Below are 18,358 nucleotides of genomic sequence, written 5' to 3' on the forward strand. Positions count from 1 at the left end.
TGACAAACTTGCGCAGCGCAATCATGCCAACGGCCAGTGGTCATGGTTCCAACTCCAACGTCATCCAACGATTCACGCATGGTTACATGGCCACCTACTTGGGCAACTATCATTCAGGGTGTGTGTTTGTGTGTATCACACGCTGTTGAGCATCAGAGGCATCAAAGTCAAACGGGGTCGAATCCTACACAATTGGCTTCGTCATTCGCTTGGCAGCAAGCAACGCATAGATCCAACAACTGCATCTGATGCCCATTAGCAGAGTTTGCTAAGGTCATTTTTGCTTACCACTAGAAGCCGAATCTATGTAAACAGAAACAGCTTTCCGTTTCGTTGGGACTGTTATCACAAACTGCAGGGCAGGCCTCAGATACGATAATTATTCCTTTGTCAGAAATATGTTTATTATTGAAATTTATAGTGCGCGCCTTGTCAGGTATAGCGAGTGAAATAAACCCGGACTATCGTGCAAAACTACGCTGTTCTGTTCCATCTTCAAGAGGATTGCATTGAACACAACAACAAGACCGTGAATAACGCCCACATTTTTGTACTGCTTTTTTAGTTGTACACTTTCTGCTAGAGGTTGGGGGAATGATTACTTGAGTGCCAGCTTGATAGAAAATAAGTATGTGGGCATAGAGAAATGGCGGTTTAAAGGACTTCTCCCGCCAGGCTTCCTCTGCGGAGTGGTGTCAGAAGTCTTCCGTGACATGAAATTGAACGGGCATGAAGATGCGTTTGTCGACTACATGTCTCTGCGCTGATTGGCCATCCTAAACGGTTCAGAGGTGCCGGACACCGAAGAGGAATTAGTCATCGAATAGATAGCAGTCTTCCTGTGGGAGAACTAGGAAATCGTTCAACACCCTTCCGATGCCTAACTACCATGCCACCAGAAGGAGGCACGAGGGCTGGGATACCGCCAGACTGCTCAAACCTAGACAGAGGAGGTCGAGAGACAGAGGTCGGGTTCGCACCACGGACTTTCCGGTCAAAAAAATTCGTGCTCTGAGCCAGGGGTGCACTTCGATGCGTTTTTGTTTCAAAGAAGCTGATACTGTTGTCCGTGTGATGTCAAGGTTGCTTAGAACTCGACTGAGACGTCTTACACGCCTGCTGATTTGCCTATAATTTTGAGTTCCATACCTGCCATCGAGTTTCAACCAAAGGAAGATTTTTCGATGTCTGTTAATCTCTCGTATGAATGTGTCGAATATATTACCTTGGTCGCAGGACGAGACATCTGACAGGTGACATACAGGCACCTGGACATGTTCGGCTTTGTTGCGACCCTCGGTGTACCTCATCGGAAACCGCCCATTGACTTCTCAAACAGTCCTAACACCTTCCGTACTGATCACGACTCACAGGAAATATATGCAACTTTTTAAGCTACATTGTTCCATTTCTTCGGAGTAGTCCAGTTTAATAATGGTCCTGTAAAACCGCTCATTTTAGTTTTCCCATCTCACAGATATGACCTTTCTCGGCAGCATGTACCTTCTAGTGTAGCACACAGATGCGGGCTTAATATGGGACCCATACTGCTGCTTGATGAAGCCACGTTCCATGTTCGAAACAAAGGCGACTTCGCCCCACCTTAATGCTCTCATTTCACGAGTCAATCGTAGAGTGATTTTCAAAGGTTTCAGGTGGATGCTGCCCAAACATTTTGTGAACCACAGTAACGAGTTGTACCACGTTTTGAAAACCATTGGGTCTAAGGGGACGTGCCATGAAGATAAACGTAGTGGCACAGTACAGGGTGTCTCATAATAGACGCAAAATTCGATTGGGTGAGTAAACTAACCAATCAGAGGAAAGATGACAAACTTCTTCATTATTAGTAGCCACATAAAGGGGGTTTTGTGTGCGAGTGTTGGCTTTTTTTCTATCTACGATGAATATCAGTACGCGCATTGAAATTGTGAAACTCTATTATTTCCTTGGTGAAAGCGCCACCGCTGCACTTCGTGGTTACAAAACCAAACATGGTCTCATCAAAGATCCTTTCACCGTGTCGACCATTACACGCTTGATTGCGAACTTTGAGTCCACTGGATCTGTATTGGATTTTCCTGGCAAAGGGAGAAAGTCTGTGAGTGATGAAAGAGCGACCATTTTACAGAATGCCGTCGACCAACTTCAGTCCCAGAGCACCATGGCATCTTCGTCCATAACTCAGGTGTTTCAGTTGACCGGCATTCCCCGCGCCAGCGTGCATCGTATTATGAGACGCCACCTTCATCTCTACCCGTATCATTTCACTTTATTACAAAACATCACGGAAGAAAACAAGGAGCAACGTGTCACGTTCTCTAACTGGCTGCTGGACAATGAGGAAATCGTTCCCAACATTTTATGGAGCGACGAAGTAAATTTTTCTGTGGATGGCATAATCAACAAGCACAATTGCGTGAAATGGTCCCGTGAAGCCCCTCACGAGTACCTCACCCATAATCTCTATTCCCCTCCTCTCTGTGTGCGGATGGGATTCTCGTCAAAGTGTCTCCTGCGTCCCTTTTTCTTTGATGCTACGGTTTCCGGCGACGGTTACCTCCATATGCTGCAGACGCATGTTATCCCGCAACTCAAGCAGCACAAGAAGTCATCAACCGTCTTTCAACAACATGGCGCTCCATCCCACTACTCAAACCAAGTAAGAACTTACCTCCGAGAGCAATTTTCTGATGAGAGAGTCATTGCTCGTGGATTTCCAAACTTTTGGCCCGCAAGGTCACAGCTGTGGATTATTGGTTTTGGGAATGATCAAGGCTCGCGTATATCATGAAAATAAACCGAAGAATTTGGTGGAGTTAAGATCAAGGATTGAGGAGGAGTGTGCACGAGTGACTCTTGAGGAAGTTAAACATGCTGTCTCACATCTCATACCGCCTCCAACTTGTTATAGAAGAAAGGGGCGGTTCTTTTCAACATCTTTTGTAATGCCAGTTTGTTCACAGTAAACCTTTATGATGCATGTATGTCCACATAAAAATGATAAATGTTTGGATTGGTGTTGAAGTGTTAACATTGGCATTATTTTTTTGCGTCTATTATGAGACACCCTCTCTCTCTATCTCCAGTTGGACCGAAAAATTCCAAGCAAATACTGTCGTATCAAAGAAGTGGTCGCCTTACGCTTGTGAGTGCTGTGCACAGGCGCGCGATCGTGCCTTCTATAGAGTTCGAAACAGATGGAAGCCAACCGTTTAGGGCAAAAAACAGCGGTCAAACCAGTGAGAATACGCAGACAGAACCAGTCAGTGTTTTTTGGGGCATTCCGGGCTGGTCTAGTTTTATGGACACTTGTGTTGAACGTTTATAGCATTCCTCGTTTACTTGACTTTGGTGTACAGCGATTCGACAATCTATACGAGACACCAGGATCAAACTAATAAATTTTCGCCCAGTTCTGGAAACTACTCATGGGACACTAACTAACGGCCTACTATTTGCAGTCGAACTATCCAACTATAAAAAGCAACACGATCATTACTTATGAGTAGTGTTTTATCGGGTCTTCTAATTGTCATCCTTCCAGTTCTACGGTCCACGCATCGGAGCTTTGTATATTCGTGGGTTGCATACTTACCAAGCCGAAACATGGCTGGAGCGATTTGTTGCTAAATCACTTTCTTCCGCTTCCAGCTCTCAGTGTCAAAGTTTTGGATGAATAAAGCCTAGGTTTCGGGCCCTCGGACTTTTCCATTGTCATTCTGATTGTCGTTGCACTCCGACCCTCGTCGTACACAACACTGGTGCCTTAACCACTGAGCTAGCTCGAGCTCGGTTGCATGGCAACTAGGTACCGAAAGTGTCACAAGTGAACGATCATTATTGGCCATCTTTTGGCCGGTTGGGTAAACCAGCCGAAACAAAGCGCCGCTGTTGCCTGCAGTCTTCATATCACGACTCTCTCGGTCACCAGGGATTCTCCGCCTTCTTTGAAGAGGGCTGGATAAAGGCCATCCGGTCATAGTGCCTTCTCACGTTTCAGTACAAATATTTCGTACTTTATTTCTTCTGACGGACGATTAAGGTTTACATTCCATTCACCCGTATGAATTATCACCGGGAGCTGCAAGCCAACTGTTCTTCGAATTCTTCGGCCCGTCTTTTCAGTCAGCGCTTTTGCGAATGAACTACTGAGAATTTTTTCGCTTGTCTCACTGTCTATTGCTTTCCTATGGTCAGCTGATCATATCCATTGGTATGGAGCACGGTTGTTTCCGGTAGCAAAAGCCCCCTCCATCTCCTGGGCGTCCGATGTCCACCGGAATCTCGGTCTTTCCCCTGGCTCTTCACCATTTGGCATTTGAGGGACGTGTCGGCGCAGTCGTACTCGTTGCTTGATGGTATGGATTTCCCGGCATTAATCAGGACTAACGACCCCAACGATATCCAGAGGTCATTTGATCGTATCGAATAAGTCGGACAGACAGAACGCCATCACCACATATTGCCATGCTTCATCCACGTGCTGACTACCAGTACCGTGTAGGTTTACCGTAGAAAGTAGTTGAGCTGGCTTAGATCGATAGTGCTGAGCTATTGTATATTGGCACGCTTCTTACTGACTTATGACGGCTGGAAGCAGTTCATGCAAAAACACGTACGCCTTCTCCTCCTCTTTGAAGATGAGGACGATGTCGTCCGCATATTCCAGATAGACAAGGCTTTCGTCACAGTCTATTTGAACACCAGGGTTTTGGAGAGCTTCCAGCGTTCGTCTCATTATCTCATCAATCACGAATTTAAAAAGGAATGGAGAGAGTGGACATCCCTGACAGACACCGCTTCGTGTACGGAAGCTTTTGGAGAGCTCTTTGTATACTCTCACACGTCCGGGAGTCTGAGAATACAAAGAACGTATTGTGTTCACTTCCGGCGCATTTCGTGGTGGGCAAGCGCGTGAAGAATAACAGACCGATCAACCGAGTCTAATGCGCCTTGGAAATCCAGGAATACCAGAAGTTTGGGTCCCCAGTTGTATGAGACAGACTCCTTTTCCCAAATGCAGGCAAACAGATCGGACTGAACCTTTGTATGTACATTTCAGCTCATGTACGCTTGTTTTTAGACAAGTACAATGTTGCTTATCCTCGGAAACCTGGACTCTGTTCTAAATCGTTCTCGGACATATTCTAAACGTCTCAATTTACTTGTCTAAGAACACAATGGACCCGCAACTACGACCTCAGTTCTTCGAAGCTGACCCAAACTCCACAGATGCAGCAAAACGCCGGAATAACTGGTTCCGTATTTTCGAAACCCATCTGGAAACTGTCGAATTACCTAAACCCGACAAACCTGAAACTCTCATCCACTTTGTGGATCCGTTAGTATACAATCACATTGCTGATCACACCGACTATGAATCTGCAGTCGACACGTTACGGAGATTGTATGTCCGTCCGAAGAAAATGCCATATATGCACGCCACCTGCTGCAGACCTACAAGCAGGAAAACGGACAGAATATTGGTCAGTTCGTCCGAAAACTGAAATTATTGGTCAAAGACTGAGTTTAAATCTGTCTGTAGCTGAATATCAGGATGGGTGTGTGTGATGTTATAATTAACGGCCTGGCGTCCACGTCCACGCGCGAGAAACTTCTAGCACAGAGCGAACTCACTTTGGACCAAGCATATCAGCTGGCTAGATCCCTCGAATTGACTCACAAACAGCCACAGTCATATGTTAGTAACGGAACCCATATCCTACTCTACGATTCCACCCATTTCAAAGAACCCTGAACTGCGTGTTGATCCTACCACTGCTGCTGTAAAATCCACTCAAACATGTTATTTCTGCGGTTATGACACACATCCTCGTCCAAAGTGCCCCGCTCGAGAAGTCGTCTGCAATCTTTGTGGTAAACGCAGTCACCTCCCCCGCGTGTGCCGTTCAAAAAATACCATCGAGTTCCACACAAGTTGTACAAGGACGCCTACTTTATCGTCATTATTCGTTGCCGCAGCTCCGACCTGCCTGGCACACACCGTGGCAACTATCGAAGTCAATGGCATCGCTCTCCGTGCTCTGGTCGACACAGGGAGTTCTTGCAGTTTCATTAACACTAAGGTCGTGAAGCTGCAAAAATGAAAAATTTAGCCAACTTTCTCAGTCATTACAATGGCGTCTACATCCATATCCTGTCGAACGACTGGTTACGCTTGTGTTTCTGTGCGACACAGAGATACTTCGTACAATGAACTGAAGCCCTTTGTAATGCCAAACCTCTGCACCGACGTTTCACTCGGGCACGACTTTCTTGGTCTACATGACAAGGTAGAAATTTCATTCGGCGGGGATCGTGATGCGTTCGCCATCTGCGGCCTAAAGGCTGTAAACGTTAAATCACCATCACTTTCTCCGGATAGCAAGCCTGTTGAGCCAAATCAAGAAGGCATCATCGGGATGATGAAAAATCCATTCGTGCTGAAGTTGACCGCTTATTGCAAGAAAGCATCATCGAGCCATTAACGTCTCCCTGGTGAGCGCAGGTTTTGGTTACCAAGAGTGTCAATCACAAACGCCGGATGGTTGTTGACTACATCCAAACTATCAACCGGTTCCCATATCTAGACGCTTGTTCTCTGCCACGCTTGGACAAAATGATTGAGGAAATTTCGCACTATGAGGTCTACAGTACATTAGACCTCTTGTCTGCTTAGCATCATTTCATCTCTGCATCCGACAAACCTTTTACAGCATTTGAAGCATGTGGTGGCCTGTTTCAGTGTCACAAACGGTGTTGCGTTTTCGGAGAACTATGAACAATATCGTTACGACTGAAAAGTCGAAAAGCACGTATACCTACATAGACAATGTGACTATTTGTGGCAATATCCAATATGAACACGACCTCCATCTCCAATCATTTTTAAGAGCTACGAGGAAGTATGGGACCACGCTCAACGATGACAAAACCGCCACTGCTTCAAAATCGAACACCTAGGTTATGAGGCTTTAAAGGAACCACCAGTTACCTCCTCCGCGTAATATCATGGAAATTCAACGCACCATCGGTATGTTCGCACATTATGCCTACTGGATATCATTCCGACAAAATCAACAAACTGGTAAAGAATGAAACATTCCCCCTACCTGCCGATGTCGAATCAGCCTTCGACAACCTAAAAAAACGAACTCGAAAATGCCATGCTAACCACAATAGATTATAACGAGCCTTTGGTTGTTGAAACGGATGCCTCTGATGTGGCTATAGTCGCATTCCTCAGCCAAAACCATCGACCGGTGGCGTTCTTCTCGAGGACACTCAATTCGAGTGAGAAGAATCATTCTGCCATCGAGGAGGCCTACGTTATCGTTGAATCCATCAGGAAATGGCGGCACTATCTACTCGGAAGACCCTCCAAACTGATCACCGATCAGCGTTCGGTCACATTCATGCACGGCGGTGGACAGAAGGGTAAAGTGAACAACGACAAGATACAACGCTGGAGGATTGAGTTGTCCGAGTACACGTATGATGTCATATGCCGACCTGGCAAGGACAATCATGTCGCAGACACTGTTCACACGAACGTTTGTTTCAATAGGCTCGTCGCTCAAGATTTGGAGTATCGTTGCCATCTTGGTTGACCACCTCCTAGTCCAGTTCTGCTGCAAGGAGGTAATAGGTCATCCAAGTATCAATCACTAATAAAAGAAGTCGACCTTATGAACTGCAACCCACACTATGCGCACATTGCTTATCGAGACGGACGAGTCGAAACCGTGTCCCTTCACCGTTTAGCCCCAGCGGTTCAGAATACAACTGACAATGTTCTCAATCTACCTGAATCCAGTAGGGATACCGAACACCCAGATACGAATGAAACAACCGGATGTCAGCCCGATAGCTCTCAAGTATCTGAATCATCTCCGGTACCGTCTTCCGAATACCAACCGAGTTACCCCGAAATTCTAGAACAGCGACGCATTCATCCTTACAGTTTGAGGAACAGAGAAGCCTGATTCAGTACATCATCCCCTGTCTACGTAAGCTCATATGTGTCCATTCAAAAAATGTCGGGATGAATGTCATGATTTTTTCTATACTTACCATATATACTCGTACCGAACCATTGTATGTACATTTCAGCTCATGTACGCTTGTTCTTAGACAAGTAACTCGAAAACCTTGACTCTGTTCTAACTCGCTCTCGGACACATTCTAAATGTCTTATAAGGACTTCACTCTCGTCTTTGAACAATGCGGGTGGGAGGTCATCCGGACCAGAGGTTTGGTGGCGCTTGAGAAAACATATGCAGTCATAAACCTCCGTCCGCCGTCCAGGGTTGTACGTCACCTGTGGGCTCCAGATGGGTGCCTGCTGGTGGCCATGACAATTGTTATTCAAAGTATTCAGCTAAAGCGTTCTTCTTTATTAGAGATAGCCACTGCTTTCCGACCCTTGGTGGTTTCGTTCACAGTTGGTTTCCGGGGACCGGTCGCACGGATCAACTGAAATAATTTCCGACATTATCGGCTTTCTGGGACTCTTACATTTTCATGGCTTTCTGTGTTCACCACACTTAACGGTCGGCTCGCGCGCTCATCTTCACTTGACCTCTGATAATTCAGCACTCCAAGTTACGTTCCAGACCGGCTGGGATATTTCTCCTAGACTTAAGGAGCGCCACCGTTGTCTGATATCCAGTGCTTGAGTGAGACTGGTGGCGCCGTGCCATAGGCGAAATTCCCAACACTGTGCAAACAACCGGCAACCTCGTCCCAGTATGAGTTCGCGCCGACGGTGGAACCTCTGGAAGACTCCAGAAGACGGTTCTGGTAAGTTCGTCTGACATCCGGGTCTGCCAGTCTTTCAGTTGCAATGCGATTTATCCGCACCTTACGCGGCCCCGGGAAACGTAGGGAGAAACGACTCCGGACGAGCGCGTGGTCAGAGTCCACAAATGTGTTCCAAAACGACCGGCAGTCGGTTATTGATCCACGCCATTGTTAGCTGATGGCAATATGAACGATTTGAGTTTGTCGTCAGCGTGCCGCCGGAGGCCACCAAGTGGCCAGACGATTTCGGCTATTGCGGAAGTTAGTACTGCATAAAAACAGCCTGCGATCAGCACACAGCTGGAGCAATCGTTCCCCATTGTCCGTACGTACCGAGTCCAGTCCATGTCGACCTCCTAATTGAGTCTCAGATCCACTGAGCCTGCCCACTTGCACATTCATGTCTCCGGCAACCACCACAATGTCTGGGCTTTTAGGTCGCCGCAGCAGGGCATTCAGGGCGTCGTAAAACCTGTCTTTGAGGGCGTCGGAGCTACAATCATTTGGGGTGGAAGCAGACACGATAACCAAACAGCAATCAAGTTCCTGCTTGTGAGACTCCTTCACAAACGTTGCCAGACGAACCGCGAAGAGTCGGCTATCAACAGGTATCCAGTCAAGCAAGCATACTTCCTCCCGGTGAATTAGGACGATACCAGCCCTTGCACATCCTGCCGCAGCAGCCTCTGGATCACCAGAGATGCGTAGCCGGAAGCGAACGGATAATGATGGGGCGGTTAGCTCAACTACTGTGCTTTCGCCTTGAATTCTTGTTTCTGGGACGCAGCACACATCAATGCCAAGCGAGTGCAGTATGAGAGGAAGAGCAGCTTGTTGTCCTGCTTGCTTCAGAGTGCGCACATTGAAGGCGGCCAGATAGACTGGGTGTCGAGGCTTGAGGATTGATTTGGAGATACCTGAAGATGTCGGCACCATGTGACGAGCAGATGCTGCGCGCAAAACCAATGCAAGACGAACGGAGTCATCAGTCCTAAGTGCTGGGCCTTCGAGGAGAGAGTTAATGATGGGTTAAGGAAAGGGTGAGGAAGGAAAGCGTCAGAAGTAGCCTGTCTTCGCTTGAGCGCCCTGCTGTATTAGGCGAGTAAGGCGACCCGACTGATGGCACCAGGTGACGGCCAATAGGCCGAGTTTAGTGTTTGACGTAGGCTTGGATATTGTCAGGGCGCCCACCAAAGCCTTTGGCTCAAAAGCCTAACCGCAAGGTAGCAGTGCTTGGCGGTAGTAGTCGCCACATGTTCCAACCCCCGAACTGGAGGATGTAATGCAGCGATGTTTGGTGGGAAATACAAATGCATTACCATTTCTACGGAACAAGTCTCCACATGTTCCAATCCACAACCTGGAGGAGCAAGAAACTGTTAGTCGGGACTTTAACAGATGAGCAACCTGCTGAAACTGAGTGTCGCGGAGGCACCTTCAGTATAGCTCAGTGGGTCGCTGAGGTGCGTATAGCGTCACACCACGGTAAGGTCCAGTCTCTTTGTGACAGGAAGAACCGACAACGGAAACCGTCTACTTAAGATGGCTTTCAATCACAGACTGTTCCGTTGCAGTACCAATTTTCGGAAGAGTTGGCGCCCATCAACGAACCTGTCCAGAATCACACCACCGGCGACGAGGGTCGATCGCTGTCTACCGCTCCTTCTGGAACACCAGTACGGACTCCAACCACATACTTGTGTTCTGCACTTTTCGGGTCTACGCAAGACGCGCACGTCTCGCTTAGCAACTGAAAGGCCAATAGATCTAGAAATCGAACGAAATTTCCAGGACCGGTTCCTCGAACGTCTGTCTGCAGCTGAGAAAAGATATCCACAGTGCCACTCAGCTCCAGAACTTCCGTTTGCAGTATAACCCAGCCAACTTCGTACAAACATTGGACCACTGATAGGACCGTCGCTTTGTTGAAGGCTCGGCGACAGATTCCTACTGACTGCAACCACAACTCAGCCAGTCGCATCACCCGACAACTTTGACTTTGTCAAGCTGCAGCACCCTTCCGGTGCCTAGCTGCCGTGCCACCCGAAGATTGCACGAGGGCTGGGATACCGCCAGGTTGCCCAAGCCTAGACAAAGGAAGTCGAGAGGCACAGGTTAGCTTCAAACCGCGGACCTTCCGGTCCGTAAATATGCGCTCTAACCACTCGGGTCATTTCGCCCGCTCACCCGACACCCGAGAAAACTGAGTGTCCGTGCAGACCGAGAAGTCTAATGGAACCGAAAGGCCGAAGAAATGGAGGAGACAAAAAATGCTGGAACCATCCGCGGACCGTTCCACTTGGTCTGTTCGACTGGCCTTCAAGTAGCCTCTTTTTGGAAAAGCTATGAGGGACCACAATGGCTCTCTGATACCTATCAAAGCGGGATATTCGGAGCGCTTGGCGCAGTACCTCGAACAACTGGTTGACTACCTGCTAACTCCAATCCGGACTACCGGCCTTCAACAGGAAGGTGGACGGTGAACATGGAACCTCCCTCACCCTCAGAAGTATCCGAGTGTATAGCTCTGCTAAAGCGTAATCGTGTCCCTGGTCCTGACGACCTGCTCTGTTCGGGGATGGCGGCGAATCCTTTCGTCAGTGCCTGTCTAGTCTATTTGTGTGTATTTGGGAGAAATAGACCATTCCAGATAACTGAGGTAAGTCAACAATAGTGCCCACTTTCAAAGAGAGCACTCAAAGTGAACGTGGTAACCACAGAGGTATTAGTTTGACTCCTGTCGTAACAAGGCTCCTGGAGTCATTGATTCTTCGGCGTCGTACGATGGCACGCGAATCCTCAACCCGTGGACATCAAGCGAGATTTCGACCGGATAGATGCTGCGTCGACATCTTCACACTTCCCCAGGTGTTAGAGCAACGCCATATGTACAAAAGACCCACAATCTTGGTGTTCTTTGACTTGAAGGGTGTGTTCAATTCTGTCTATCGGTTAGTGCTGTTAACCTTAACCGCTGAGCTATCTCGAGTCAAGCGAGAGTGAGGACAGCTGCTACCTAAGACATTGCATGAGTCTAAGTCCATTGGCTCCCGGAAAACCCCATTCTATAGAAAGAAACGAAGACATTCGTTGCAAGTACGAGTCCACAGTGGTAGACCGGGGAACAGCTTTGAAGCATTCACAGCAAGTCTCCGTAATTTGTATTGTTACATACTCCCCAGCGAACTTCAAAGTTTCGACCGTAGTTGAACACTGCCTCATCCGTTATTTTGGATTCATACACACAAAGAAAACCCGTTCGTTTCGACCACACTGTTACTTGTAAACTCCTTTATTCAACTACACGCGATCTATGAGCTTTGGGACTTAAAGCAGCCCAACTGAATCGCTGAATTAAAAGTGAGCAGTTGCACAAAGCGCCTCCGTTCCGGATCATCCTCTAAACTTAGCGTGGCTAGTAAACCCGTGATATTGTCCCTGATGTCTCACCAGACGGACAACTCTCCGTCTATGCTGTTGTTGCTCTACATCGTAGGCGTTCTCCAGTCTAACCATATGGGATTCAACTTCCCTACTATAAGCCAGTGGTTAGATTTGGTCAGAATTGGCTTAAGGAAAAGCAGAAGCTGCCGTTCGTGCTCTGATTCCACTATCTGGTCCCTATACGCATGAACCACAAGTTACAAGTTCGTCGCAAACTTAACGCAATCGCTGAATCACCGTCTTCTCAACCGATCCCTTCAAAATAAAAACAGACTTTAGTTTGTAGCTATGTAAACTGAGTCGTCTAGACCTTCGTTCTTTGTAAGTGAACAATGTTGTCCAATCAGCCACTCAGAATCACTCAGGAGAGAACACCATAAATCCAGGGAATCAGCCATATCAAAACAGGGGCGTAAAAAACCGTGCACTCAAACAAATACACCCACGGAATATTACTGTGTACTACGGTGTCGCAAGTATATGGGTAAAGTTTCCCACTGACGTGGCGAAACCCATTATAGTGTAAACGCCAGCTTTTTGGTCCATCAGAGTCTGCTATATTCAATAGGACATTGAAACATGTTGAACTGCGCTTGATACGTGAACTTCAGTATCGCGACCCAAGCTGTGGTGAAACGTCTCATTTTACTCGATTTATATGCAACGACTGGTGATGTTCAGTCTTGCCTAATGAGCATCTGCATATGAGTTATCTTCCTATTTTCTGTCCAGATAGGCCCTTATTTTCCAGTTCATCGATGTTAGTGGACATTTTTCATTGGCACTGGACGAAGTCTTTCAGCAGAGCGTTTGGACTGAACATATCGTCGCACCCACCGGATACCCTGCAGATCAACCACAACCCATGTGGAATTCGGCTGTCGCCAGCGACAGACGCTTCTTGAGCGTGCTAACCAAGGCCCCACTTAGACGAGGACACGGAAAGCACCCCTCAGACTGCTCGTGGATGTGTATCTTCACTTACCATCTTAAACTGGGACCAGAGTCAGTGAGAGTCATACAGAAACATTTTCAAGAGAATTCTCGAGGCTGAGGCGATGCTCATCCCAAAGAAACCAGCGCGTCTTCGAACGGACCAAAGGCTTCCCAAAAGGATTCGACATCTTGAAATGAGGTCTTTAGTGTATGTAATCCGTTGTCAAATTTATTTACCATTTTTCCTGAACTTAAACTACATTTCGTAACTGTTGTACACATTTTATCGTGACGCTTGTTTTATTGTGCCAATAATTACATCAAAAAATGATGCAGCAGACAAGTTTCCGGCGCGACTTTATGACTTCTTGCTAAATCAGTGGATTTACGCTCCTTTGAACTGTTTGCTGACTGCGGAAGCAGTGAGACTATATCCCTGCGTTTATGTGGACTGTTGAACGCCACAGTAATTCCCTGTGACATTTTGTTAGCACTGAACATCTTTCCTATCGTGGAACATACAGCTCACACGTGAAACATCCGTGGAAAACTACAAGTGGATATTCCCTTCACATTGGAATCGGTGTGGTGGACAGTGGCTCTACGCACTAGAGGGTTTTTATCGATCACTTATTCTTTCCTCATTGTGATTTTGTTACTTTGCTCGTTTAGTTGATCTGACACGCTAATAATGTCCTAAGTCCGCTACAGGTACCAGCTATTCTTTCATAAGCTAAACACAACAGACATAAGATAGGCTGTGTTTCCATTGCTGGGGAACCGTTGGAAATCAGAAATCCACCAATGGGACGAGCTCAAACGATAACAGACCCCTCCGGGAAAGGGGGAAATGTATTATTTAGGTACGCCAGACATCTTTGGAGAAGCCGGCAAACTGTCCCCTCCTAAAGGGGCAGAAAAGTGGTATCCACGAATGTCCCTATAGTGGTGCCAAAAACCTACAAAGAGCAACATGAAGGCCTTATTATGCGCCGGCGACCTCATCACGACCAATCTTTCAAAGGCGTAACGGCGAATGGACGCCAGCCGACACGATCATCACGAAGGAGGACGCCATTCACCTCTTGCAGAGGACAAATTCCTTTACAGAATTGGGACCAGACAGGTCCATCCAAGGATCCTGGAGAGAACTTCTCTCATATCAGCGGAGCGCTTCCGTCTAATGTTCCAGTCAACGGAAGTAACCTTCACACGTGTTGTAAGGAAGCGATCGTCGCGCGATTCTACAAATCTGGTTACCGCTAACCCCCGGCAGCTACGGGTTCATTGGCTCTACTAGCAAACAGTGTAATGTGATGGAACGCCTTCTGAAGCTTGCCATGTTAAATAACCTCCGCTCAAAAGACTCGAGATTTAGTGGATTCAAGGGAGAATTCTTCACTGGCTTTACAGGCTCCCATCAGGTAGAACTGGGGTTCAACCCACTGTTCTTTGGCACCCATTACGACTGCAGCTTCTCAAGGCTCCTTTTTAGAACCATTTCTGTTTCTGGTATGCGCCAAGGACCCTCCGAATGCGCCTTCTAGTCAACGTTCACTTTTTGCGAATGAACAAAAAGCCTGCATGTCCTCAAAATGCGTGCAGACGTTGAATGTTAAACTCATCTCGGCGGACCTGCGCGAGAATACCTTCACGTATGTATTTTTTGAACAAGGTTAGGAAAAAAAATGAGAAGATAAGCTTTTAACTCGAAGTCCAAATATTTTTAGGCAACAGGTTTCCACGTTTCAAAATTTGTGTCACGGAATCTGCATCTGGATACCAGTTCAAGGCGTTTTGGGAAGCTTTTTATGTGAGGCCCCTCGCAGGCAAACCTGCTGCCCAGCGCTGAGAACTTAAAACCAGTACCACTTCCTTTTGCGCTCGTGCTTTCAGGTGGGCAGGATCCAATGAACGATGAGAGCAGACCTGCCCCGAGAAGCCCGGGCGAAGGCCTCGACTCTGTGTGTTAATCCGTGAATTGCAGAATTTCTCTTACTTTTACAGCTTAGAGCTAAACAACCGCAATTCCACGCCCTTGAACGATCCGTGGACCCTCTGTGAGGCTGGCGCCCACGTTAGATTATCATTTCTAACTAATTAGCCTGATTATCTTTTTCAGCGGTCGTGCTTAGCCCGTTGCTGGGTCAAGGTATTGATTTAAGTTGAAACAGACGTTTTCAGCTTCGTCGCATAAGATAATAAAGTATAAAAATGATAGAACTGGGCTCATCTGCTGGTGGACTTTTCTTATAGACAGACTGCAAAACAGTTTCACGCCATTTCATGAGTATCTAAAATCTCACACAACGCTTGTTGTCGACGGCTGAGGTTTCGTTAGTGAACGTGTGTCTTACGTTCTTAGCGTCGGGTAGCTACAGAACCGAACAAAACGTTGCCAATTCCAGAAGCACATTGGGCACTGCACCACATAATATTCGTGTCACACCAGTGGCCCAACATTTTGCAATCGGTCAACCAGGTTTGTACTCGGCATACATATGTTCGACTAAATGCTGGCGTGTCCAGAGACCCCGAAGGTGAGGAAACCTCGGGTACCCATACACATACTTCACATGAAAACCATTGGGAATGATGAAGCGTGTTTCGCTCACCCATTAACAAAAGGGCGATACCTATTTCAGTGCACGTTTCTCATCATCAAATTGCTCCTGCTGGCGACCCGAGTGGGAATCCTGTCAATCTGCGATGGAACACAGTACCACGGAAACAAGTGTTCGCAAAAAACACATAAAAGTGTTCCTTGAGCTGGCGTCACCGAAAAGGTTTCCAAATTCCCAAACGAGCCTGTGGAGTGCGAAAGGTTATATTGAATTTCCGTGGGTTAGATATTTTGCCCGTTACTGGCAAACGTAGTGTGAGACAGTGGTTACTCGAGGCAGACACCCTTTGAACCATCTTGGTTAGCTACGGAAATATTAGTGTGTAAAACAGATTGGTGGTCCTGCTTCATTTTATCGCGCTCTCTCTCCTCCTTTTTCTATATATACACATATGCATGTTGGCAGTCCTCTAACCACAAACTTGTAAATTATGGTAAGCAAACCACACAGTAATCACAATAATTTTTCGGGCCATTTTGCGATTGATTTCACACGTGCCACCTCATTACAGGGCCATGACTAATGTCTTCAATTTGGACGGGATAGTAGGTCCATGTCTGTACTTACATGCGGTCCTACCAATCCTGACTGTCCTCTCCGACACCACCCCCGCACCCTTTTGCGAAGCACTGTGGGTCCAAATCCTGCTGCGCGGGTCCGATTCTCTCCTTCTCGGTGTGGTCTACCGTAGCCCCTCGAGTCTCCCTGAAGATGACCAGTTGCTCATACAACCCCCGAGCGACTCCCCTCCAACTGCCGCTTCACTCATCTCCTGCTGGCAGGTGACTTCAACGCGCTAAAGACCCCATGGATGGAACGCCAGTGCGTCAATTCAGGCGGACTTTTTGCAGTGGCGCTGATTGAAGTCGTTCAACAGAGCGCTTGGACTCAGCATGTCGTTGCACCCACCAGATACCGCGCAGGCCAACTACCATCCCTCCTGGAGTTGGTCATTGCCAACGAAAGGCGCTTCGTTGATCAGGTAACATTTAACGCTCCACTGGGACATAGCGGCCACTGTGTGCTGACCTTTGATTTCATCTGCTATTGGGCCAGAAATCCCGAACCTCAAACGTGGTTTCGAGACCTCTGCCGTGCCGACTCAGGAATGTGCATCCTTCTTGAACAAGTCACACTGGGACCAGCTCCAGTGGAAGAACTATATAGGACCATTGTCCAGAAAGTTCCCGATGCTGACGCGACGTTCGTCCAAAAGAACAAGTATGCACTCAGCTGAGCCAAAGGCTGCCAAAAAGAAGTCGGCGACTTCCGGAAAGGAGGTCCCAACTTTTTTCAAGAAGTCGACTACAGGGATACAGAAGATGAGCTGGCATTTCGTAAAATGCGGAACCACTGTAAATCGGAAATCCGCAAACGGAACATACAAAAACAAGCCACCATTCTGGATGTACTTTCTTCCCCCCAGTCAAACTCTTCTCTTATCTGCTGCTGTCTGCTACGTCTATCCCATGGACTCTGTTTGCATTTTTTGACCCCCCGCGAACTTTAACCCTTGGTTTGTCGAACCAGTTTGGTCGACCATTCTTTACGCGGGCTTTTTGACCTATTTGAGCTACCACGTGTTGTACCCAGGCGTGCGTCGCAAACTAAGATCGATTTGCTATCTCCGGGCTTTCTTTGGACTTGCACCACTTCGTGCAACAGTTTAGACGGGAACCCCCATAATTTGAGGTTTGTACCCCTTTTATTACGTATTTTATACATGTAGTACCGTATCTTTTGATAAATCTCAAGAACCCACAATTTCTGGCTTGTGATTTTGCACGTCACTCAAGTGAGCTCTCCTGAATACTTCGAAGTATTCTACACTTGCCCTCGCTCGAAAAAGCAAAAACATCTTGTTCAAAAACATGAGACATCGCCGCAGAAACAAGCCATCCGCGTTATCCTTGAGGGACAGAAATGGAGAACCGGCGAATGACCCAACAGTGGTATCTGAGGTCTACAGGGAACACTATGCCTGTCTATACTCAGCCCCAGCTTCTTCGTCACACCCACTCTTGCCAAGGCGGAACTACGAACAGCTTCTAACCGACTTGATCTTCACGATGGAGGACATTCGTGAACTCAGACCAACCCATTCTGCGCGTTGGGGCCCGACGAGGTTCATCCAAGGATCCTGAAGGAAACGTCCTTCACACTGGCAAATCATCTTCACCTGGTGTTTCGTCAGTCACTTGACGAAGACCGCCTTCCCTCTGCTTGAAAGGAAGCGACTGTCACGCCAATCTACAAAACTGGTGACCGACTGTTGCCTGACAGCTACAGGCCTATAAGACTCACTAGCGTGCCGTGCGGNAAAAAGAACCCCACGTAAATTTTGGAAGTTTATGAAGAGTTTTCAAGTGAACGTAGCCAGTAGTCCCGTATGTATGGCCCATCACCCCTCATGTGAATGCGCTGCATTTCGGGTCAAGTCACCAGAACAGAAACTCCAGGCCTTGAGGAAACGTAAGCTGTGTTTTAATTGCCTGAAACATAAGCACCGAGCAGACAAATGCTGAACCCCTAATCATTGCGACGTACCA

Source organism: Opisthorchis viverrini (genome assembly GCF_000715545.1).
Source record: "Opisthorchis viverrini unplaced genomic scaffold opera_v5_219, whole genome shotgun sequence".
NCBI classification, from domain to species: Eukaryota; Metazoa; Platyhelminthes; class Trematoda; order Opisthorchiida; family Opisthorchiidae; genus Opisthorchis; species Opisthorchis viverrini.